Genomic DNA, 25,913 nt, shown 5'->3' with positions numbered 1-25,913 from the left:
CGTTGGTTCGCATGGAATCACTGTGTTCCAGCCTGTGGGAAAGGACGCAGCACAGGTCACCTTCAAAGACGCTACTTGTTTCCAGAAGGCCATAGAAGCCGGCCTTATGGTCGGAAACAGACAAGTTGATGTAATTGGGATTTCCGATCCGGTATCTTACATCACGTTACGAGATGCTCCGAGCTGGTGGGAACTATCGTTCATCAAAGCTGCTCTTCGCGCATACTGCGAGGTTATCTCCGAGTCCTGGGAAACCTATCAAGAAGGCCCGTTTAAAGATTTGAAGAATGGTACTCGTCGCCTTGAGGTCCGAATGAAGAGCACAATCCCGAACCTGATGACCATAAGCGGTCATCGTATCCAAATTACATACCGTGGAATACAGAGAATGTGTTTTTACTGCCGTAAAGACAGTCATCAGGTTCGGGATTGCCCGAAAAAGAACAAGAAGGCTCGACCAAATCCAGAAACTGTCGCTGACCAGAACCCGTCATATGAAGAACCAGAAACAGTAAGGAATGGAACGCCGATTCCGGTTGGGGATGCCGCAGACGTAAGCACCCACGACGACATAATGGACGAAACAGGACCTTCACGAGACTTCCAGGGCTCAAAAGAGGGTTGGTCGTTGGCAACACCAGAGTCTTCCCCAGGGAAACCTGAATCCCCCGCCAAAGTCACAGGCTACGCAGATGCGGTCAAGTCACCCCAGAGGCAAGTCCAAGACTCGCCGAAATCCGATCCTCCAACACCAGAGGAACCTGAAAGAAAATTGGAAATTTTTGAACGAAATTGGGCATGGGATCACCTACCCAAGAATGAAATTGAGGACTTTTGTCGGCAGGCCAAAGTATTGACCTCAACCAAGCCCCATATCCTATCCTGGCGGGATGACGCACTGGCAAAGGCACAAGAAGCACTCCAGCGCCGATTCAAACGTCGTCAGAGCCCTCCAATTGAAAAAGACCCTAAGAAGGGGAAGAAATAGGACAGTGGTGCACTTTTGTAAATATACTTCTGATATTTCTATATTTTTTAAATATTTATTGTGTTTTATGTTTTAATTGTCACCGTTAAAACGGGAAAGTTGGAACTATAAAAAATCATTTATTGTGATTAGTTTTTAAAAGTTTAAATTTAAGTTTATTTTTAAATGTTTAAGCGTTTACTAAAAAATGTACACTAATGAAATTTTACGTAAAATACTTACCTTGATTTCTGTTAACTCTGAAAAAAGAAAAAAAAAATTAGTTCTAAAATTATTTTTCCTAAAAGTAATATGAAAAGTTAAAAATACTTACCTTGACGTAAAACACATAAGAACCTGTAAATATATTTAAAAATGTTATGACTCCTTTTATGATATGAAATATTGTTTTGACCAATACAATGTTCGCGATAATTTAATTTTTTTTAATAACCGCGGACATTTGTAACCTTGACCAGAATTTTAAATAAACAAATTCAGTATCTGTTCTTCAATAGAGCTATACCGAGATCTTAGTCGGGGGGCGAGAAGTGTTTTTACGCCTTTAAGGCGAGTTTTCCTGCTTGCTGCATGTTCCGATCCTGTGCCTCGCCTAGTTGCTGTTGCCTTGCTGCTGTTCCTGAAACAAAAAACCTACCTGGTACTCACCTGACGCTCCTGCTGAGTTCCTCCACTGACGCTGCTCCTGCTTGGGGCTTCTACCAACCGACGAAATTCTCCTAGCCTTCATGGCTACGGAGGAAAAGAAGAGAACTGCACGTTTGGAAGTCGATGCTGACTTTCTAGATGTTGCTCGAACCATCTACGACCACCTAGGACCGAAGAGTATCGACACACTTCAACCTATGGGTAAGGGAATATACCTGATAACATTCACGACCCTGGCCTTCCTTCAAGAAGCTCTTTTATGCAACGACCTGAAAACAAATAATAAAACCTGGAAACTCACCTGTATGGAAGACGACGGTATTTGGATAACGATAAAGAACTTACCAAAATGGATCCAGTGGGATTCCGTAATAAGTACTCTCCGGCAACATGGTAATATTAAAACTTATCATTTCGATGAATATCAACAACTTAAAGGCGTCAAAAATGGCGATCGCTCTGTTAAAATAATAATGACTAAACCTATCCCCAATGTTATGTTTTTCGGGCGAAGCCGCGCCTTAGTTTTTTACAGAGGCGTAGTAAAAAAATGCTTCTACTGCGACGAAGAAGGCCACTCAGTTTCAGCGTGTGAAAAAAAGAAGACAGTTTTAGAAGATAGACGCCCGGTCATCCTTGAAGGCCAGGGTCCACCTTCAATCCCTGAACCCAAGATCGTCCAAGCAATGGACGCCACAGAAGACCTAACCATACTACCACAACTACAGGAAAATCAAGAACACCAATCAAGCAAATCACAATTACTTACCACTTTCGACGACTCAAAAAGCTCTGAAGAGAGCTGGACCCTGACATCACCAGAACCTGCCAAGAAGAACCCAGAACCTCCAGTCAAAACCAGCCAATACGCCGACGCCTTGAAAACACCACCACAGCCCAATGAACCTGAAAATAACCCCGAATCAACAAGCAACGAGCCAGAAAAATCCGAATCCAACAACAGCAACGACGAGACTACTTCAGCCACCGGGCCCAGGTGGGATCCCAATACCTGGAAGCCAGGAGTCAAACCAGACCTTACAAAACTAACACACGCCGAACTACAGATCCTCTACAGCCGCCTCGACAGAGAACCTCCCTCAGGAATCAGAACCATTGATTGCTCCATCGACGACCTCCAATTCCAAGTCACCGACCTTCTTCAAAGCTACTCTAAACGCAGACACAGCATCTCTCCAAAAAAGAAAGCGAAAAAAGGAAAACCAACTTGTTAAAATTTATTATTTTTTAAATTTTAAACTTAACCATGGCTTTTATTCTATGCACTAATCGTATTTTAAACTTTTAATGAATACAATTAATGACCTGCTGTAATTTAAAATAATTTAAAAGGCAGGAAAAATAACATGACAAGGGTACTGTAACTCAAGTTTTTTAATAAACAAATTCAGTATCTGTTCTCAATAGTACTATACCGCGATCTTAGTCGGGGGGCGAGAAGTGTTTCCACGCCTTTAAGGCGAGTTTGCCTGCACTACCGCACGAGATGATCCTTTGCTGAGCTGTTCCGCTGCTGCTGTTCCTGAAAGGAAAAACCTACCTGCTACTTACCTGTGACTCACCTGACGCTGTATCTCCTGGGATCCTGCTCCTGTGAAGTCTCGTCTCTCTGCTGATCCTCTCATAGCCAGGATGGCTATGGAGGTAAGAAAACGCACCGCTCGCTTGGACGTAAGCGCTAGCTTCCTGGAAGTTGCTCAAGCCTTCCTCGACAAACTTGGACCGAACAGTGTTGAAACGCTTCAACCTGTTGGTAACTCATCATTTTTATTAACTTTTTCGACCCTTGCATTCCTGCAACAAGCTGTCTCTTATGGAGAATTAATGGTAAACAACAAACCCTGCAAAATTACGAGTGTAGAAGACGACGGCATCTGGCTTACCATAAAGCAGTTGCCTTCCTGGATCCAGTGGGATTCAATTTTGACGACCCTACGACAGTACGGGGAAGTTAAGGCGCATCGCCTAGACCATTATAAGGAATTAAAAGGAATTAAAAATGGCGACCGATCGGTAAAAATCAAAACGAACAGAGCGATTCCTAATGTACTTTATTTCGGGCGTAGCCGTGCTCTGGTATATTATACCGGGGTATCCAAAAAATGCTTTTTTTGTGAACAGGAGGGGCACGTTGCCTCGAACTGCGAAAAAAAGAAAAACCAGATGACCGAGAAGGCAACAACAAGAGACCTAAACGCACCACCCGAAAATCCTGAAGACACCAGCAGCTCGGCACCGACTCCTTTGGGGCTGGTTCCTACAAACACCATCCCTCAAGAAGAACAGGTGAGCATAGCAACAGCAGCATCATCGCTAGAGTCATCACCCAGCGACCAACAGGAATCACGCTCCGAGGATCAAATAGACGACCTATACATCAGCCCAGAAATCCTAGAGACCATGAATAAATATTCACAAACGCAACTACGAGAATTCAAAGATTACCTTAGGACTACGAAAGAAATAACCGAAAACAGGAAACAAAAGTTTCTAACGCTCGTCAACAAAGAACAAGAAAAATTTACCAAAAGACGCATGACCAACTCTCCAGATAAAACAATAAAGAAAGGCAGGACACAAGACGTAGAGAAGACATTCGCCAGCGTCACCAAAAACGCACCTGAGCAGGATCTATACACCGATTACGTAACATATTGAATTTGTTTTTAACTTTACTCAACTCTTAATGTTTTTAAACCTGAAAAAAAAAGGAAAGAAATTAATAATATGCCTAAGATCTTAAACAAAAAAGTATACTTACCTTGATCAATCATGAACTTGGACACCCCTAGAAATAAAAAATATTAATAATTAAGTTTTATAACATAGTAGGAAAAATGTAAATACTTGATTTTATACCGCTCGTGACTTACGATATTTTCTCTGACTTTGTTCGCGATAACTTAATTAAATTAAAACGCGAACAAATATTTAACAAATGCAAAAATGTAAAATTGTAAAAAAAAAACGACAATCTTTTAATAAACAATTAAAAGTATCTGTTTCTATTATCAGTTCTATACGGAGGTCTTAGTCGGGGGGCGAGAAGTGTTTTTACGCCTGTTAGGCGAGTTTGCCTGCTCTGCCACGTTGAATCGTCAGTCGCTGCCGTTCCTGTCTCCAGTCCAGATCCAGTTCCGGCTGCTGTTCCTGTTTTCCTGTTGCCGCCTGCTACAAGCCAGCGGTTCCTGAGTACCGGTCTCCGCTTCGGCGGTTTCCACAAACGTTCGCCATGCCTCCTGTAGCGTCGAAGTCGACTCCAGCGGAGTCCTCGTCTTCGAAGCAGGCCACTGCACGAATCAAATTCGACGGGGTCAATGTAGAAGATTTGGCTTTTGCTCTTTTCGACTGCATTGGCCCCAAGAGTATCACAGTCTTCCAAATGATCGGGAAGTCTGAGGCGCAGATATCCTTCAAGGACATCGTATCGTACCAAAAGGCTGTTGACGCTGGTATAATCGTTGGGGAGAAGCATTTATCCATCGTTGGAGTGGCTGATCCTGTAACCCAAATCACCGTGAAAGGCGCACCTAGTTGGTGGGAATTAAGCTTTTTAAAGGCTGCTCTGAAAAATTACGGAGAGGTTTTGTCCGAAACATGGGAAACATTCCAGAAGGGACCGTTGAAGGACGTCCGTAATGGAAATCGGAGGCTGGAGGTCAAGGTCAAGAGCCCAATCCCGAACCTGATGACCATCAGTGGACATCGCATTCAAATTGTCTATCAAGGAGTCCAGCGAATGTGCTTTTATTGCCGAAAGGACAGTCATCAGGTTCGGGATTGCCCCAAGAAAAGGAAAAAAGTGCGTTCCGCTCCACAGGACGCGGATATTCAAGTCCAGATCCCGTCACCCGAAGGCTCAGACAAACCCGGAAGTGTGGTAATGCCACAAGTAGCAGACACTGCAGCTATCACGGACGCAGGTGAGGACCTGGAAAAAATGGATCAAGAGGAACAAGACGCAGGAAACTTCGTTGAGGGCGAAGATGGCTGGGGCCTTTCTCTGTCAGGACCTTCCCACAAGTCTTTTGACTCACCAAAAAATTCCGGGAGTTACGCCACAGTTGTAAAAACTCCATCACATCACGAACCTGATTCGAAGTCTTCACCGCAATCACAACATCCAGTATACGAAGAACCGATCTACGAACGAGATTGGCAGTTTTCAGAAATGACCGAAAATGAAATAGAGAACTTTTGTCACCGTGCACGGAACTTTGTGACAGAATCACCAGAACTACTTAGCTGGCGGGAAGAATTCCTGGCTGAAGCACGCCTCACCTTGCAAACTCGAAGGAAGCGAGTACAGACATCCCCATCCGGATCATATACCAAAAAAGGGAAAAAATAGGCCCTTATTGGGATATGTAAATATGTTTTTAAATTACTTTCTTAGTTTTAAAATCGCTTATATTGTAAATTTTAACTTTACAATTTTAAAATTCTCGTTACATACATTTTAATAGTTTATTGTATGTTTAAATGAAAAATTCACCTGAGATGTACCGCGGAACCTGTTTACCCTGTAAAAGAAAAATCAATAGACAAAATTATTTAGACCCTATTGTAAAAAAAAAAAACTTACCTGATATACTTACCTGGAAAACTGTAGAACCTGGAAAAAAGGGGGGGGAATTAGAATTGTATGGTTAAATATAATTAATTTATAGTATACTAACACCAGAAGTAAATAATATTTACTTACCTTCGCTTGACATATAGTTAATCTGTAAATAGTATTGTATTTTATCGCGTCTAATTTTTATTCTTGGAACGACAAGTATTTTTACGCTCGTTAATTGCTTTAACTGATATATGCAACTGTCTTTTTTTCTTGTTTAAAACAGTGTTCGCGATAATTTAAATTTTTTAATAAACGCGGACACTTGTAACCTTGACCAGAATTTTAAATAAACAAATTCAGTATCTGTTCTTATCAGCTTAATATCTGATACGGGTCCCATCGGGGCCCAAGATATTAAACTTATTTTTGGACGGCGGCGGAGTGGTCGGAGCTTGCTCCACCTCCGCCACGGGTCGGCCTGGTATTGCAGTAAATCCGGGATTGGCCCACTTCTCTCTTGAAATCAAAAATCAAACGCTCTTATAATGGCGCACTGCGCAACACAGTATTTCCGGGCAATGTTATTTGGCTGTCTTTATATTTATTTCTTTATTATAATATATTGCCCCTCTGACGTCATAAGTGGTAAAATCCTTATTGTCGAATAGTTAATAATGAAGAATCGGAAAGATTCCAGTTTTTTAATTTTCTTTTACCTAGTTATACACTCTTTTTCGCGGTATTTTCACGGAGGATAGGAAGGGAGGCGAAGTAGGAGGGATGAATGGCGGCAAGATTGCGGCAGCTACGCTACGTCTAGCCGCCATTTTCCCGAAATTTTCCCGCCGCTAAGCTTCTTACAAGGATGCTGCCGCGTTCATCCCACCTACTTCGCCTCCTTTCCTATCCTCCTTGGTATTTTCCTGGGCGCGTCCATGCTTGGTTTTCCCCCTTTCAGTCCTATCCTCCATTATGGATACCCAAGGAGTGGATGCTAGACTCCCCGCTAAGGGCAGAGGCAATGGCCGACGAGCGGGAGGCAAGTAAGAGGGGTAAAATAAAGGCGCGAAAAGAGGTTGTTCTGTGTTATTCCTGTGGTTTTATTCGTAACCCAAGGTTCGTAAATCGTGCATGTTCTAAGTGGTTGGCTGAAGGAACCGGTTTTCATAACGTAAATTCGCGGGTTTCGGTATGGTGGGTAGAGACAGCGCGCCCCTCATTTTTACGTTATTGGGTTCCAGCCAAGATGTTCCGCGTAAAGAGAAAACACGAAATAAGCCCCTCTCCATTTTTTTTCTCTTCCCGTCTTCCGTGGACAGTGAGTCGCCGCCGGGGGCCCGCCGCCCGCGGCGGCCATGGCTTCGCCCATGCGACGGCTACATTACCAAGATATAAAATGGCAAGGCTTATTTTTGGTAAGTACAAAATCATTTATTATATATTGCTCTATAATTAACTATATTTGGAATTAAATATTTTTGTTCTATTTATCTCAAAGTCATGATTATTCCTAACATTAATAGTATTAAACTTAATATGATATATCTTTTGTTAAAGTAGATTAGGAATTTATAATTTTAATATTTATAGAGGAGTTCGGATTTAAAATGTTATATTTTTCTAATAATGATCTCAAAGATCTGACTTTTGAAATGTTTGTTACTTTTTCTAAGTATCAATAAAACATGACATTAAATTTATATTGTGCCAAGGTTCATTTTTATATTTTACATAAACTATATCACCTAAAACAATTAATAGATAAAAGTTAGCTATATTATTTTGTTTAAAAAATATATCTCTGTCTCCGTTTTATTATTTAATTTCGTGGTTTGTTTTGATATTTTGTATTTTTGGGTTACTCCCCTAATCCATGCGGCTGTCCCATGATAAAACCTTATATGAAACATTTTCCAAAAGTCCTTTTTTTAGATTCAACTAGTTAAATTACATTTAAGATTAAAATTTAGAACAAAAAATATATTTCACAATTAGAATTTGTTAATAAAATTTTAACTTTGGACTTAATTCCAAAACCAGAAAAGGCCATTTCAGAGTGGGTTTTACCGCGGAAATGTTTTTGTTTAGAGATTAACGTTAGTTAGTTAGTTAGTTAGTTAGTTAGTTAGTTAGTTAGTTAGTTAGTAAGTAAGTAAGTAAGTAAGTTAGTACTATTTTAAGTACAAGCCTTAAGTAGAATAAAATAAAAACCAATTTTCTCGCCATTTTATTTTGTTCAATTTTGATACTAACATGTATTTTATTCACGGGAAGATGCTGCCAGTTGTTAAAAATAGGCCAAGAGTTGACCGAAATAATATTATCGTCTGGGCGAACTTTTAATTGCATAAAAAAAGCAGCGTCAAAATGGTAGGATGAAGGTATTTTCCTGTTAAAAGACGCAAATCCCATCCCGCGAAAATAAATGAGTAGCCAACGGCACGCGGTGTTCCCAGGTGGTCTCCCTCCCAAGTACTGACCGCGCTCGACGCTGCTTAACTTCGGTGATCAGACGAGAACCGGTGTATTCAGCGTGATATGGCCGTTGCCGATAGAATGTAATTGATAGCGGTGGACAAGCCGCGACTAGCCAGGTCCTGGTAGGTTGGTGATCGCCGAGGGCCACCGGCTGCATGCGGCTCCAATAGAACGTTCTATACACTCTTTTTAGAAACGTTTACTGGGCGCCGATATTATCGTACAGAAAACCAACGAGCAAGCCCTTTACCGCAGAAATTTCATCCCCCCAAAACCAGTTTTTTCATCACCCTCCCCGTAGACTGTAAGGTGATGGCGGTCGATTGGGAAGGCGCGTTTACGAATCTATAAAATTGGTGTGGTGTGCTTTCCCCCTTTGGAGTTCGGAGGAGGTGAAGGTTTGGCCGGTTTTTCGTCTTAGAGAAATATATTTATCTGGCAAACCCGTAAGAAATTGAGAGCAGTCAATTTTCATTAGTAGCGTAGTTGCTAGCCTAGGCTTCACATATTTCCGGCTTTCCGCGCCTTTTTTCTTATTTTAAATGATTTTTGTAATAAATGTATGATGGCAAATAAGCAAAATTCTCGAAAATACTAGTCCCAAATCCACGTGTTTAAGATGAAACTTAGATCATGAAAATATCCTTAACCCCAAACATACTTCAACACCAAGGGTGCCTCCTACAACTCCTAAAAGGTACGTCTCTAAAATATTCATATAAAGACAGGACATAAGCCGAATTCTCTTAAACCAAAGAATAACAAAAGTTGTTAGTCCTGCTGAACCAGCTCTATAGTCTGTATGAAAAGTGACCGGTTATGGTCCACTTTTATAGAACGCTCTATTCGCTTATAATAAATTTTTCCTAAATGGTCATTTAAACGCGTTTGACGTTACACGTAGAATCTAGTACACTTAATACGTTATTTATGGTCCTATAAACCACCATTTAGATTTTTTTTCCATACGGCCCGGTAAAGTGGCCCACTCTACTGTCTCTAGCCGATGACCCCAAAAGTGCCAGTCCGGGCTTGGCGGTGTACCTCTCTTTCACGGATTCAAGATATCGTCTTCTCCTTTGTTCGCGCGATGGCTACAAACGTTGTCATCTCCCACCAGGACCAACATTCGGTGACGTAATTATGAAATATTTGAAATGCTCGAATTCTCTCTTTTTACTTTGTTAAACAGTGACGGCTCTTAGCGGGTTATCGCTTCTCGGCCTTTTGGCTAAGATCAAAGTGTAGTATCTGTTCCCAGCTATTTCGCTGAAATCTTGGCCGAAAGGCCGTTAAGCGAGTTTTCCAGCTTTCCAGCTAGTTCCTGCGATGCTGACTTACCTGCCGGTATCCTGACGTTCCTGTTCCTGTTCCTGCTTCTGAAGCTGCCGCTGCTGTTTCTGGTTCCGTTGCTGTTCCTGATTCCGCTGCTGTTCCTGGTCCTGGTCCTGCTGACACTTACCTGTGCTGCTGTTCCTGGTCAATACGCCGTATCCTGACTTGGCTAGTTTCTGCCATCACTTTTTGACGCCGTTCCTCCTTGGAACTTACCTTACCTGACGACCTCTCCACAGCCTATATGGCTGCCGAGGTGAAAAAACGGACTGCCCGGCTTGAAGTCGACGCCGGATTCCTGGACGTCGCTCGGACCTTCTACGAAAAACTTGGACCACAGTGCTTGGAGACTCTTCAACCTGTTGGTAAACAATGTTATCTACTTACCTTTACCACTCTGGCCTTCCTCCAACAAGCTGTCTCCTATGGGGAGCTGACCATCAATGATAAACCCTGCAAGATTACCAGCATCGAAGACGACGGTGTCTGGCTCACAATAAAGAACCTGCCCTCCTGGATACAGTGGGACGCAATACTTACCACGCTACGACAATATGGAACCATCAAAGCCCACCGACTGGATGAATACCCCGAATTAAAAGGTTTAAAAAATGGCGACCGATCGGTAAAAATAATTATGAGCAAAACTATCCCGAACGTCCTCTTTTTTGGACGTAGCAGGTCACTAATATATTATACAGGCGTCGTCAAAAAATGCTTTTTCTGCGACCAAGAAGGTCATAACTCCTCAACATGTGAACTCAAACGAGCCAAACAAGCAGAGCAAAACCAACCCAGGGAGGAAGGTCAGAAAGAGTCTCCAAAGGAGCAGCCCGAGCGCGTCCAGGAGTCACTCAACAACACTTCTGCTAAGGAGCAAGATTCAATAGCAGAAGTAGCAACACTACTAGAGGAACCACCCAGCGACCACCAGGAATCTCGGTCTAAAAAACACAAAGAAGACTTATATGTCAACCCGAAAGCTTTAGAAACTATCCACAACTATTCACAAACGCAACTTCAAACATTCAAAGAACACCTCGAAAATGAAGTGACCACGAACGACACAACCGAAGCCAGGAAACAGATGTATTTAAAGATCGTCAGCAAGGAACAGGAAAAATTCTCCAAAAGACGCATAAACAACTCTCCAGGAAAATCAGCCAAGAAGGGAAAGACCCAAAACGACGAGAATAAGACTTTCGCCAGCGCCATCAAATCCGTACCCGAACAAGATTTATATACAGAATACGTCACGTACTGAATTTTGTAAATATGTTTCTGATACATTTTTAATATATTTATTTTAAGTATATTTTAATGTATTGTTCATAATTTTTCGGTTACTTTTAATTTTAAATTCAGTTTTTATCTCGATCATCTATAGTGTTTTGTTTTAAAGTTTTTAAACTTTACATAACTCTTATTGTTTTAAACCCGGAAAAAAAATTATTATTAGTTATATGCTTAAACTTTATTACAAAGTATTCTTACCTCGTTTCACCATGAACTTGAATTTGTTCGCGATAATTTATTTAATTTAAAACGCGAACAAATATATAACAAATGTAAAAAATGTAAAAATGTAAAAAACGACAATCTTTTAATAAACAATTAAAAGTATCTGTTCTTATCAGCTTAATATCTGATACGGGTCCCAAGATATTAAACTTATTTTTGGACGGCGGCGGAGTGGTCGGAGCTTGCTCCACCTCCGCCACGGGTCGGCCTGGTATTGTAGTAAATCCGGGATTGGCCCACTTCTCTCTTGAAATCAAAAATCAAACGCTCTTATAATGGCCCACTGCGCAACACAGTATTTCCGGGCAATGTTATTTGGCTGTCTTTATATTTATTTCTTTATTATAATATATTGCCCCTCTGACGTCATAAGTGGTAAAATCCTTATTGTCGAATAGTTAATAATGAAGAATCGGAAAGATTCCAGTTTTTTAATTTTCTTTTACCTAGTTATACACTCTTTTTCGCGGTATTTTCACGGAGGATAGGAAGGGAGGCGAAGTAGGAGGGATGAATGGCGGCAAGATTGCGGCAGCTACGCTACGTCTAGCCGCCATTTTCCCGAAATTTTCCCGCCGCTAAGCTTCTTACAAGGATGCTGCCGCGTTCATCCCACCTACTTCGCCTCCTTTCCTATCCTCCTTGGTATTTTCCTGGGCGCGTCCATGCTTGGTTTTCCCCCTTTCAGTCCTATCCTCCATTATGGATACCCAAGGAGTGGATGCTAGACTCCCCGCTAAGGGCAGAGGCAATGGCCGACGAGCGGGAGGCAAGTAAGAGGGGTAAAATAAAGGCGCGAAAAGAGGTTGTTCTGTGTTATTCCTGTGGTTTTATTCGTAACCCAAGGTTCGTAAATCGTGCATGTTCTAAGTGGTTGGCTGAAGGAACCGGTTTTCATAACGTAAATTCGCGGGTTTCGGTATGGTGGGTAGAGACAGCGCGCCCCTCATTTTTACGTTATTGGGTTCCAGCCAAGATGTTCCGCGTAAAGAGAAAACACGAAATAAGCCCCTCTCCATTTTTTTCTCTTCCCGTCTTCCGTGGACAGTGAGTCGCCGCCGGGGGCCCGCCGCCCGCGGCGGCCATGGCTTCGCCCATGCGACGGCTACATTACCAAGATATAAAATGGCAAGGCTTATTTTTGGTAAGTACAAAATCATTTATTATATATTGCTCTATAATTAACTATATTTGGAATTAAATATTTTTGTTCTATTTATCTCAAAGTCATGATTATTCCTAACATTAATAGTATTAAACTTAATATGATATATCTTTTGTTAAAGTAGATTAGGAATTTATAATTTTAATATTTATAGAGGAGTTCGGATTTAAAATGTTATATTTTTCTAATAATGATCTCAAAGATCTGACTTTTGAAATGTTTGTTACTTTTTCTAAGTATCAATAAAACATGACATTAAATTTATATTGTGCCAAGGTTCATTTTTATATTTTACATAAACTATATCACCTAAAACAATTAATAGATAAAAGTTAGCTATATTATTTTGTTTAAAAAATATATCTCTGTCTCCGTTTTATTATTTAATTTCGTGGTTTGTTTTGATATTTTGTATTTTTGGGTTACTCCCCTAATCCATGCGGCTGTCCCATGATAAAACCTTATATGAAACATTTTCCAAAAGTCCTTTTTTTAGATTCAACTAGTTAAATTACATTTAAGATTAAAATTTAGAACAAAAAATATATTTCACAATTAGAATTTGTTAATAAAATTTTAACTTTGGACTTAATTCCAAAACCAGAAAAGGCCATTTCAGAGTGGGTTTTACCGCGGAAATGTTTTTGTTTAGAGATTAACGTTAGTTAGTTAGTTAGTTAGTTAGTTAGTTAGTTAGTTAGTTAGTTAGTTAGTTAGTTAGTTAGTTAGTAAGTAAGTAAGTAAGTAAGTAAGTTAGTACTATTTTAAGTACAAGCCTTAAGTAGAATAAAATAAAAACCAATTTTCTCGCCATTTTATTTTGTTCAATTTTGATACTAACATGTATTTTATTCACGGGAAGATGCTGCCAGTTGTTAAAAATAGGCCAAGAGTTGACCGAAATAATATTATCGTCTGGGCGAACTTTTAATTGCATAAAAAAAGCAGCGTCAAAATGGTAGGATGAAGGTATTTTCCTGTTAAAAGACGCAAATCCCATCCCGCGAAAATAAATGAGTAGCCAACGGCACGCGGTGTTCCCAGGTGGTCTCCCTCCCAAGTACTGACCGCGCTCGACGCTGCTTAACTTCGGTGATCAGACGAGAACCGGTGTATTCAGCGTGATATGGCCGTTGCCGATAGAATGTAATTGATAGCGGTGGACAAGCCGCGACTAGCCAGGTCCTGGTAGGTTGGTGATCGCCGAGGGCCACCGGCTGCATGCGGCTCCAATAGAACGTTCTATACACTCTTTTTAGAAACGTTTACTGGGCGCCGATATTATCGTACAGAAAACCAACGAGCAAGCCCTTTACCGCAGAAATTTCATCCCCCCAAAACCAGTTTTTTCATCACCCTCCCCGTAGACTGTAAGGTGATGGCGGTCGATTGGGAAGGCGCGTTTACGAATCTATAAAATTGGTGTGGTGTGCTTTCCCCCTTTGGAGTTCGGAGGAGGTGAAGGTTTGGCCGGTTTTTCGTCTTAGAGAAATATATTTATCTGGCAAACCCGTAAGAAATTGAGAGCAGTCAATTTTCATTAGTAGCGTAGTTGCTAGCCTAGGCTTCACATATTTCCGGCTTTCCGCGCCTTTTTTCTTATTTTAAATGATTTTTGTAATAAATGTATGATGGCAAATAAGCAAAATTCTCGAAAATACTAGTCCCAAATCCACGTGTTTAAGATGAAACTTAGATCATGAAAATATCCTTAACCCCAAACATACTTCAACACCAAGGGTGCCTCCTACAACTCCTAAAAGGTACGTCTCTAAAATATTCATATAAAGACAGGACATAAGCCGAATTCTCTTAAACCAAAGAATAACAAAAGTTGTTAGTCCTGCTGAACCAGCTCTATAGTCTGTATGAAAAGTGACCGGTTATGGTCCACTTTTATAGAACGCTCTATTCGCTTATAATAAATTTTTCCTAAATGGTCATTTAAACGCGTTTGACGTTACACGTAGAATCTAGTACACTTAATACGTTATTTATGGTCCTATAAACCACCATTTAGATTTTTTTTCCATACGGCCCGGTAAAGTGGCCCACTCTACTGTCTCTAGCCGATGACCCCAAAAGTGCCAGTCCGGGCTTGGCGGTGTACCTCTCTTTCACGGATTCAAGATATCGTCTTCTCCTTTGTTCGCGCGATGGCTACAAACGTTGTCATCTCCCACCAGGACCAACATTCGGTGACGTAATTATGAAATATTTGAAATGCTCGAATTCTCTCTTTTTACTTTGTTAAACAGTGACGGCTCTTAGCGGGTTATCGCTTCTCGGCCTTTTGGCTAAGATCAAAGTGTAGTATCTGCTCCTTTCTTCGAAGTCAAAGGCCGGGAACCGTTTTATCCTGCGCTGGGGAAGTTTACTTACCTGCTCGTTGTGCCTGCCACGCTGTCTTGCCAGACGTCACCGTTCCAGTTTCAGTTGCTGATCCTGTCTCCCAGTTGCCGTTTGAATCCATCCAGCGGTTCCTGAGTTCCGGTCTCCGCTTCGGCGGTTGCCACCAACATCGCCATGGCTCCTGCGCAGTCAACGATGTCCTCCACGGCAGCTTCAGCTGCAGCCTTAAAGAAAACGACAGCTCGGATTAAGTTCCAAGATGTCGATAACCAAGATCTTGCTTCAGCTCTCTTTGATCTGGTCGGACGAAATGGAATCTCCGTGTTCCAGCCTATGGGAAAATATGAAGCACAAGTGACATTTCAAGATACTTCCTGCTATCAGAAGGCCATAGAAGGCGGCCTTATGGTTGGCGATAAACAAGTCGACATCATTGGGGTCACCGATCCAGTATCGTACATCACGTTGAGAGACGCGCCGAGTTGGTGGGATCTTCCCTTCATCAGAGCCGCTCTTAGATCCTTCTGTGATGTAATATCAGAGTCTTGGGAAACCTACCAGGAAGGCCCGTTCAAAGACCTCAAGAACGGCACTCGACGACTTGAAGTCCGTATGAGAAGCCCAATCCCGAACCTGATGACCATCAGCAGCCATCGTGTCCAGATTACTTACCAGGGTATCCAAAGAATGTGTTTTTATTGTCGGAAGGACACTCATCAGGTTCGGGATTGCCCGAAGAAGAAAAACAAGGCGTTGAAGACTCAACAGAGCACCGACACTCAAGACCGGATTCCGGCACACAAGGAACCCGAGAGCTCTAGGAGCTCGACCCCACCACCACCACTGGCTGGCGATGGGGAAAACCAGGACGCAATGGACGAGGGTACGTCAAGTACTAACAAGCGGAAGGAGGGCCAAGATGGCTGGTATCTGTCATCGCCGGAATCATCTCCTGAAAAATCCGAAACCAACCCCAAAGGTTATGCCGACGCACTTAAGTCTCCAGGTCACCTGACACCATCCGGGCCGGAATCTGAGTCAAAATCAACTAAGGAACCTGAGATTTACAAACGCGATTGGAATTGGGCTAAATTGTCGAGGCCCGAAATTGAAGATTTCTGTCGGCGTGCCAAGGCACTAAAATCGACGGATACGCGTATCATGGAATGGCGGGATAACTGTCTAAAGCATGCTGAGAGTACACTTCGGATACGTTTCAAACGACGTCATAGTCCTCCTCAAGAAAAGGACTCAAAAAAAGGGAAAAATTAAAACCTTGGCTCGAGTTGTAAATATGTTTTTAATAACTCTTTTAAGTTAAAATACATGGTTTTAAATTCTAAATGTTTAAAAAACAAGTGCTAAAAAGTTTTTAATAATTTATTGTTAAAAAAATAAATTGTATGCCTAAATGTAATACTTACCCTATATTTACCTCGATATATGTTTACCCTGTTATACCTGAAAAAGAAATTGCATTAGTTTAAAATTTTTGAAGTAAAATACATCTACCTAGAATGTAAAAACTAAGTAAAAAACTACTTACCGTGACCAACACTAACTAGTAGTCAAAGAAAAATATTAATTTTGTTTATTAAATGTAAATACTTACCTCTTAACGATTGATGCTACGTCCGAATCTAGAAAAGTGTTATCTTGTTTTAAACAGTGTTCGCGCTAATTTAATGTCTAATAACGCGAACATTTGTAACTTTTGACCAGAATTTAAATAAACAAATTCAGTATCTGTTTCCAATATCAGTTCTATACCGAGATCTTAGTCGGGGGGCGAGAAGTGTTTTACGCCTGTTAGGCGAGTTTGCCTACTCTCTGCTACGCTGCATCGTCAGTCGCCACTTTTCCTGCCTCCAGTCCAGTTCCAGTTGCTGTTCCTGTTTACCTGTTGCCGCTTGATACAAACCAGCGGTTCCTGAGTTACGGTCTCCGCCTCGGCGGTCGCCACCAACCTCGCCATGGCTCCTGCCCAGTCAACGATGTCCTCTCCTTCAGCTGCCGCTTTGAAGAAAGCAACAGCTAGAATCAAGTTTGAAGGTGTTGCCCTGAACGACCTTGCTACAGCTCTGATTGATCTTGTCGGTATCCAAGGAATCATTGTGTTTCAGCCTGTGGGGAAAGATGCTGCACAGGTGACTTTCAAAGACGCTTCCTGTTTCCAGAAGGCCATAGAAGCTGGTCTTATGGTTGGAGAAAAACAAGTTGACATTATTGGTGTCGCTGATCCAGTTTCTTACATAACGCTAAGAGATGCTCCGAGCTGGTGGGAACTATCTTTCATCAAGTCCGCTCTTCGTACCTACTGTGATGTCTTGTCCGAGTCATGGGAAACGTTCCAGGAAGGTCCTTTTAAAGACCTTAGGAACGGAACTCGTCGCTTAGAAGTCCGCATGAAGAGTACAATCCCGAACCTGATGACCATAAACGGTCATCGTATCCAGATCACTTACCGGGGAATACAGAGAATGTGTTTCTACTGCCGCAAGGACAGCCATCAGGTTCGGGATTGTCCGAAAAAAAACAAGAAGGCTCGAACAAATCCAGAATATATCGCTGACCAGAACCCGTCATCTAACGAACCAGAGAATGTAAGGAGGGGAACGCCGATTCCGGTGGGGGATGCCGCAGATGCCAACGCCCACGTCGAAACGATGGATGAAACCTCACCATCACGAGAGAAAGGTCTAACCCCCCCACCCAGAGATTCCCAGGGTTCAAAAGAGAGTTGGTCGCTAACCACGCCAGAACCATCCCCAGAGAAACCGGAATCCTCCACTGTAGTCAAAGGCTACGCCGATGTCCTAAAGTCCCCTCAGCGTACGCCGAAATCCGATCTTACAACACCAAAGGAACCCGAACAGCAAGTGGAAATTTACGCCAGAGATTGGAATTTCAATATAATGTCGAGACACGAAATTGAAGATTTCTGTCGGCGTGCCAAAGCACTCAAATCCACGGACACACGTATCATAGACTGGCGGAGGAACACTCTAGCGATGGCCGAGAAAATTCTCCAGAACGGTGTCAAACGTCATCAGAGTCCCTTAGATGCAAGAGATCCCAAGAAAGGGAAAAAATAAGAAAATGGTGTGTGTTGTAAATATATTATTGGTATATTTTAATTGACATTTTAAATTTCAATTAGCCTTTTCTGGAATCACCTTTTGTGATTTTCTTTTAAGGTTTTTTCTAACGTCTGATAATTTTTAAAAATTTTAAAATTTTTAAATTTTGTGGAAAAAAAAGATCCATTAGTTTTATTATGTTAAATACTTACCTGTTATACTCACCTCGAAATGGATAAACCCTGAAAGGAAAAAAAGATAAAATTAATAATAGAATAATAATAAGCTCAAATCTACAACCAAAAGTAAATGATACTTACCTCGCCCACGTAATATCTAAAATTCGAACCAGTAAATACAACTAAAAGATATAAACTTTTTAACGTTTGTACCTAGAAAAATGTTAATAACCTAAACGCACGTCTCTTAACCCTCGTTAATATTTACGAAAGTATTTTGTTAATACAGTGTTCGCGATAATTTAAATTTATTAATAACGCGAACATTTGTAACCTTGACTACGAATTTTCAAATAAACAAATTCAGTATCTGTTCTTATCAGCTTAATATCTGATACGGGTCCCATCGGGGCCCAAGATATTAAACTTATTTTTGGACGGCGGCGGAGTGGTCGGAGCTTGCTCCACCTCCGCCACGGGTCGGCCTGGTATTGCAGTAAATCCGGGATTGGCCCACTTCTCTCTTGAAATCAAAAATCAAACGCTCTTATAATGGCGCACTGCGCAACACAGTATTTCCGGGCAATGTTATTTGGCTGTCTTTATATTTATTTCTTTATTATAATATATTGCCCCTCTGACGTCATAAGTGGTAAAATCCTTATTGTCGAATAGTTAATAATGAAGAATCGGAAAGATTCCAGTTTTTTAATTTTCTTTTACCTAGTTATACACTCTTTTTCGCGGTATTTTCACGGAGGATAGGAAGGGAGGCGAAGTAGGAGGGATGAATGGCGGCAAGATTGCGGCAGCTACGCTACGTCTAGCCGCCATTTTCCCGAAATTTTCCCGCCGCTAAGCTTCTTACAAGGATGCTGCCGCGTTCATCCCACCTACTTCGCCTCCTTTCCTATCCTCCTTGGTATTTTCCTGGGCGCGTCCATGCTTGGTTTTCCCCCTTTCAGTCCTATCCTCCATTATGGATACCCAAGGAGTGGATGCTAGACTCCCCGCTAAGGGCAGAGGCAATGGCCGACGAGCGGGAGGCAAGTAAGAGGGGTAAAATAAAGGCGCGAAAAGAGGTTGTTCTGTGTTATTCCTGTGGTTTTATTCGTAACCCAAGGTTCGTAAATCGTGCATGTTCTAAGTGGTTGGCTGAAGGAACCGGTTTTCATAACGTAAATTCGCGGGTTTCGGTATGGTGGGTAGAGACAGCGCGCCCCTCATTTTTACGTTATTGGGTTCCAGCCAAGATGTTCCGCGTAAAGAGAAAACACGAAATAAGCCCCTCCATTTTTTTTCTCTTCCCGTCTTCCGTGGACAGTGAGTCGCCGCCGGGGGCCCGCCGCCCGCGGCGGCCATGGCTTCGCCCATGCGACGGCTACATTACCAAGATATAAAATGGCAAGGCTTATTTTTGGTAAGTACAAAATCATTTATTATATATTGCTCTATAATTAACTATATTTGGAATTAAATATTTTTGTTCTATTTATCTCAAAGTCATGATTATTCCTAACATTAATAGTATTAAACTTAATATGATATATCTTTTGTTAAAGTAGATTAGGAATTTATAATTTTAATATTTATAGAGGAGTTCGGATTTAAAATGTTATATTTTTCTAATAATGATCTCAAAGATCTGACTTTTGAAATGTTTGTTACTTTTTCTAAGTATCAATAAAACATGACATTAAATTTATATTGTGCCAAGGTTCATTTTTATATTTTACATAAACTATATCACCTAAAACAATTAATAGATAAAAGTTAGCTATATTATTTTGTTTAAAAAATATATCTCTGTCTCCGTTTTATTATTTAATTTCGTGGTTTGTTTTGATATTTTGTATTTTTGGGTTACTCCCCTAATCCATGCGGCTGTCCCATGATAAAACCTTATATGAAACATTTTCCAAAAGTCCTTTTTTTAGATTCAACTAGTTAAATTACATTTAAGATTAAAATTTAGAACAAAAAATATATTTCACAATTAGAATTTGTTAATAAAATTTTAACTTTGGACTTAATTCCAAAACCAGAAAAGGCCATTTCAGAGTGGGTTTTACCGCGGAAATGTTTTTGTTTAGAGATTAACGTTAGTTAGTTAGTTAGTTAGTTAGTTAGTTAGTTAGTAAGTAAGTAAGTAAGTAAGTAAGTAAGTTAGTACTATTTTAAGTACAAGCCTTAAGTAGAATAAAATAAAAACCAATTTTCTCGCCATTTTATTTTGTTCAATTTTGATACTAACATGTATTTTATTCACGGGAAGATGCTGCCAGTTGTTAAAAATAGGCCAAGAGTTGACCGAAATAATATTATCGTCTGGGCGAACTTTTAATTGCATAAAAAAAGCAGCGTCAAAATGGTAGGAAGAGATAAGGGAGTGCGTATGCCGATAAGGGGCACCTGCGGGCGGGGGAAACGGGCCCCTATAGGGGCCCCCTTTTGCGGCAATATTCGGCGGGGTCAAAAGGTTAGCTGATTTACGAGGTTAATAGGTTATCTGCCCCTATGGACACGATGCAAACAGCCGTTAAATAGGTGTGAAACGGACCCCCTATAGGGGCCCCATTTTGCGTACATTTTCGGCGGGGTCAAAAGGTTAGGTCAATAGGTTAGATGATTTACGATAGGTTATCTGCCCCTATTCCGCAGGTGGTGTGGACTGACACGATGTTATGCAAACAGCCGGCCAGTCATAGTTAATAGCTGGAGGCACCCCATTTTAGGTCAAAAGGTTAGATGATTTACGATGTTATAACCCATAAAACCCAGGTGCTAACCCATTATAGGTCAATAGGTTATCTATGGCGGTGACACGATGTTATGCAAACAGCCTACCCGTCATAGTGAATGTCGAGTTGGTTGGTTTTCGCCGACAAACACTTTCGGCCCCCTAAGCGTACCGTAAAATAGCGGGCGGTCATCGGTAAAAGTGTTTTGGGAAAAAAGAGCAGAGTGTATACAAATTATAAGGTTTTATTAAGATATTTTTCGAGTACAGGCTGTATAATACGATTTACATTGAAAATACGTCTTTGGAAATGTATTTTATTTATATCATGGTAATTACGTCGATCTTCGTAGGGTATATACCAAAGTTCACTCAAAGGGTTGAAACGAACCATCTGAAATTAGCGTTTTTACGAGCATTTTCATTAAATGTTCTACCTCGAGGCGTTTGATGGTAAGAGTTACGTTGTCGCCGGGTCCCTCGGGGGTGGTTGTAGGTCCGCCGGAGATGTATTTTTCGGATGGCGGGATATCTTGGCCCTCCAAAGCGGAGGGTGACGGACAGTTGGGATAAAATTTGTCGTGTTCCGTTTGGGGTACGTCGCCGGTTTCCCAACTGCCTAACTGTCCGTGGCAGAGGTAGCATTCGACTATGCCGTCCGAGTCTACGGCGAAAAGTCCGGCGTGGGCCAAGTCTTCCTTGTTCACGTGTACGTTGTCCCATTGCTTGAACGTTTCTAGCCGACCGGTTACGGTGCTGAGATCCTCGTGACTAGCCATCCCGATTCTCTTTGAGCTACGGAATAATATTTCTGGGTCTAAACCCCAAAATGACGTAATCTATAAAAATGACTCACTAAAGATGACGTAATCTACACCATGAAACGTAAAGATTACGTAGATGCGTTGTGGTTTTCATAAGCCAGCCGCTATGGGAAAGAGGAAGATGTCTCCGCTTAGGCTACCAAAGAAATGCTGGATATGCTCGGAAATATACCGGTCCGTGAGAGGTTTCAAACAACATTTAATGACACATTTATCGTGTAATACAATGAAAGAAGATTCGGATCTGGCGTGTGATTGTGATGCGAGTGAATCGCTCCATTACACGGAGGCCGAGGAAATGTCAGATGATAAAATTATCGATTATCTTAACGAACTTATTGGGACATGTAAAAAGCGCGGTGCCACAATGGAATCAACCGAACCAACTACATCTAACCTGCCAGCCGAATTAAAAATGCCGACTGAAAAGGAAATGGCTGCTCTGATTTATTTTCAAGAATATTGTAAAACTAATCAAATTCATAATATTAAAACCGCTGTAAAGAAAATGTGAATAAACGTTTTTATATTGAATACATTGTTATTTTTAAAGGTGACCGTATAAAATAATTTTTACATTGATAAATTGACACTTAATATTTTTCTACCGTGGGCGAATGAATGGACACAATGAACTATTAATTACGTAATCTAAAAAAAATGACGCGAGCAATGAGAAATAACGAGTCTGATTTATAAGATAATAAAAAATATTTATTTTATAAGATGATATATTACAAAAATTATTTTTCTTTTACGAGTCAAAAAAATATTATAGTGTGATACAAAAAAAAAATTAAAATGGACATCGTAATTGACTGTCTATTTCAGCGCGGTTCTGGGTAATCCATTCGGCGAAAAGTAGACTTCGTTCCAAAGAACACGGTTGTCGGGTGTTTAGAGTTTGATGTCGGAATAGACATTTTACTGGCGGGGGCGTATCAAAAGTCGCAGCTCGGGGACAGTCAAAAGTTTCCAAATCGTATATGGCGGTCTCAGTATAATCGGCTAAAAATTTACACTTTACGTCTCCTTTTGTAAAAATCATATCCGCACTCGATACCGCTGATATAAGGCAGGCGGGTAGTTTATAATAGGGGAGATACCCCGCGGTCCAGCAAATACCGTGAAGGTTCCTAGACACCCAGCCGTTTTGTCTTTTAATGGCGTTCGGAAGTTGTTGTACTGGATAGGGTTGTTCGAAAGTCCAAGCTTGAACGGCGGGAGGGGTCGATACTGTTGATAGAGCTAGTTCCTTCACGACAATGTCGGGGGGCTCTCCGCCGGAGCGCGAGGCGGATTTTCCTAGTAGAAAGTCAAATTCGACAACGGCCATTCTCGCCATGCCACCGACACGATACTGAGGGTTTAGTTAGGAATAAAAACGGGGTATAGTCGCGCGACGGGAATTTATACTCCGTTTATGATGACGTAACAGGTTGTTAAATTTTCTAGTGGCCATTATATCATTGTTGACGTCTCTTCGTGAAAAACCCTTAAAGAAGCTTTGGTGACTTCTACGTTTTGATCGGTGACGTATATAAATCACGCAATAATGTCCGCAAATGACGCTCGTTGTCGATTGAAGTCGCCGCTTGGTGGGCGTGATTTTTCTCGAATTTTGTTTTAAAAAAAGTTTAATGGCTGGCAAAATGGGCCGTAGCGCCAAAGAGTCAAAATACCAAGCCCGTTTTAATTTATCAAGGTAAATCGCGACCCAATGGCTGCCGGGTTCATCGTGGGGGTCCAGATTTACAACCAGGGACGCTGGAAAACTATTAATCTTATCGGGTAGACAATCCGAAGCGAATACGCCCATAAAATTGCGCGTACGTCTCAAAATGTTTAAAATCTCGGATCCGCGCATAATTACACGTTTTCAATAGAAACGTTACGATCTTTGTCTACGCTAAAGCTGGCTTGAAATTCGGCGAAAACTACGCAGCTTAACGTTTGCGGGACTGGTTTAGCGAACGAAAGCTCCAAACGCATCTGTCCCTGTCTGGAGGGGTTCCAATAATGACTCTCACCCGCGCTATGGTCGTTTGAAATGTCGAAGACGTAAAAAGCGTAGCCCCCGGCATAATCTCCCCGGGAAATATCGATCCCGGTGTTTCTATAATGAATTCCGCTACCCGTGAATAAAGTATGATAGGCTTGAATATATTGTCCCGCGTCGTAGTTTGGCGTAATAGGTTTCGAATCCACACCGTCAGAATCCACGTAAAGAGCTAAACTCGATAAATCTTGAGGTTCGAAAGCGTACGGGTTTTTTGCCAGGGTTCCATTGTAGGCTTCGTGATCCACCAGCGCGACAATCAAGCGAACCGGGAGGGTACCCAAATATACGTTGGGAATAACTGTGTTTCGGATATTCGAGTTGATGGTGAATATTTTTGTTTCGGTGCGTGTAAAAGCGTACTTTGCTGCTGCTCGTGACAAGGCGTTTTCGTGAGCGATAAGTATTTTGGGTGCAATTTGTATTCGACGTACCAACAAGCTCGCGTCCGTAATGATAATTTTATAGTCAACCCCGGGCTTCGGCGTACCCATTAACGCAAAACTCGCTTTACTTCGCGATAGTTTAATACGTAAATCTACGCCATTAATTAAATATTTTTCGACATTGAGCGCGTCAAGAAACAGCGGACCAATTAAATCTATTTCTTTCGACTGATCCGTGAATCCTTTCCGCTGTTTAAAACCCTCGTTGGCAGTGACCGAATTCATTTCGCCGGGGGTATCCTTGTACCACAGCGCGCCTGTTAAATGGGACGCTTTGGCACCCTTGTCAAAATTTAACAAAGTTTCAATGTACGCCCGATAAGCGTACGAACAAGCTGACGGAGACAGTAAGGTTCCGTTAAGGTAAACTTCCGCGTGATTAAATAGCGTGTGCAAAAAATTGTTACACCCCCCTACAACATCCGACGGTAATAAACTTTTGCCCGCGTCATCGGCGACGATTTTAGCTTTAACAAGTAGGTACGTAAGCGGTAAATCAATATACTCGTGCCCGCTTCCAGGAATATTAAACTCGACGGTATCGCCTCGCAGCGACGAGATGGGTTTGAAGGTGGTCCATTTTCCTCCCTCAATTGACGTTTGGATAGGCGCGGATTGAAAAATATCAAGTTCACTTTTTAACGCTTCGCAATGACCCATAATTTTAGGAGAAAATATCAACGACCTTTCTAGCTCGTTTCCTGCCTACTACTGATTTTTTTCCACCGCGTTTTGGTCTTTTCTTAATTGTTTTAGTTTTGCGTTTACGTTTCCCAGTCCCGTATTGTTGTTTGAGATCATCGTACTTTTCTGTGAGGCGCCGTTTGGTAGCTTCACGTATGGATGACCCCGTCGAGACATCAGCCAAAACTTGTTTTCCCGTGGAGAGGGCTTGGCCCCCCAAAAATTTCGCCCCCCGTAAAAGAAACGGTTTCGCTAGCTTGTACAAGCCGGAGAAGAAACTCCCAAACCCGCTTCCGAATTGCCCGTGCCCCCGCTGATACGGCGATCCCACGTATACGTCGGGAATAGCGCCACCCGCCTGAGTGGCATAATATTGAGCGTACGGGCACGCTACGCAGCGTCTTTTTTCAAGAACGTGTCTTAAGGGCATCTTGGACGCAAATGAAGTTTTACTGTTAGATTGCCAAACTCAAAAGGAGCTGGTTTCCCATAAACATCGCGTAGATCTATTTGAATAGTATCAAAGTATTTCTTCTCAATGGGCACGTAATGCGGCGAAATGTACGTTTTCTCGATATGAGTACCAAATCGGGCTGATTCGTCAACCGCTATTATTCTTAACAATTTGACGAGCGACGAGCCCACCACTTGATCAGCGACGATATCGGAATAAACGAAGATTTGGGGCGGAATGTGGAAATTTAAGCGAGCCGGGTTCTCGCTTCTGCCCGCGATAGTTTTAGTTCTTTCAAATCCTAGCGTGTTGCTCAGTCCGTCACTCATAAATACGCCATAGGGGGTAATATTTTTTCCAACCAGCGCCACGTGT

At 41.6% G+C, this 25,913-nt stretch overlaps 3 non-coding genes and 4 pseudogenes across 3 annotated transcripts; 5 read left to right on the top strand and 2 right to left on the bottom strand.

Moving 5' to 3' along the window:
- The first annotated feature begins 6,557 nt into the window (after positions 1–6,557).
- Positions 6,558–6,736, top strand: LOC149937932 (U2 spliceosomal RNA; annotated as a pseudogene).
- A 1,916-nt stretch (positions 6,737–8,652) lies between these two features.
- LOC149937931 (5S ribosomal RNA) lies at positions 8,653–8,771 on the bottom strand. Its single transcript, XR_016481826.1, has one exon. It is a non-coding gene; the product is annotated as a 5S ribosomal RNA (ribosomal RNA).
- Positions 8,772–9,910: 1,139 nt separating this feature from the next.
- Positions 9,911–10,013, top strand: LOC149937930 (U2 spliceosomal RNA; annotated as a pseudogene).
- A 1,619-nt stretch (positions 10,014–11,632) lies between these two features.
- On the top strand, positions 11,633–11,800 carry LOC149937929 (U2 spliceosomal RNA; annotated as a pseudogene).
- A 1,939-nt stretch (positions 11,801–13,739) lies between these two features.
- On the bottom strand, positions 13,740–13,858 carry LOC149937928 (5S ribosomal RNA). The gene has a single exon (XR_016481825.1). It is a non-coding gene; the product is annotated as a 5S ribosomal RNA (ribosomal RNA).
- A 1,139-nt stretch (positions 13,859–14,997) lies between these two features.
- Positions 14,998–15,075, top strand: LOC149937927 (U2 spliceosomal RNA; annotated as a pseudogene).
- A 3,591-nt stretch (positions 15,076–18,666) lies between these two features.
- On the top strand, positions 18,667–18,853 carry LOC149937926 (U2 spliceosomal RNA). Its single transcript, XR_016481716.1, has one exon. It is a non-coding gene; the product is annotated as a U2 spliceosomal RNA (small nuclear RNA).
- Positions 18,854–25,913: the final 7,060 nt, after the last annotated feature.

This window comes from Leiobunum rupestre, chromosome 6 (genome assembly GCF_980474605.1).
Source record: "Leiobunum rupestre chromosome 6, qqLeiRupe1.1.hap1, whole genome shotgun sequence".
NCBI classification, from domain to species: Eukaryota; Metazoa; Arthropoda; class Arachnida; order Opiliones; family Sclerosomatidae; genus Leiobunum; species Leiobunum rupestre.
The sequence above is the reverse complement of the archived record's forward strand: the minus strand, read 5'-3'. Positions and strand labels throughout refer to the sequence as shown.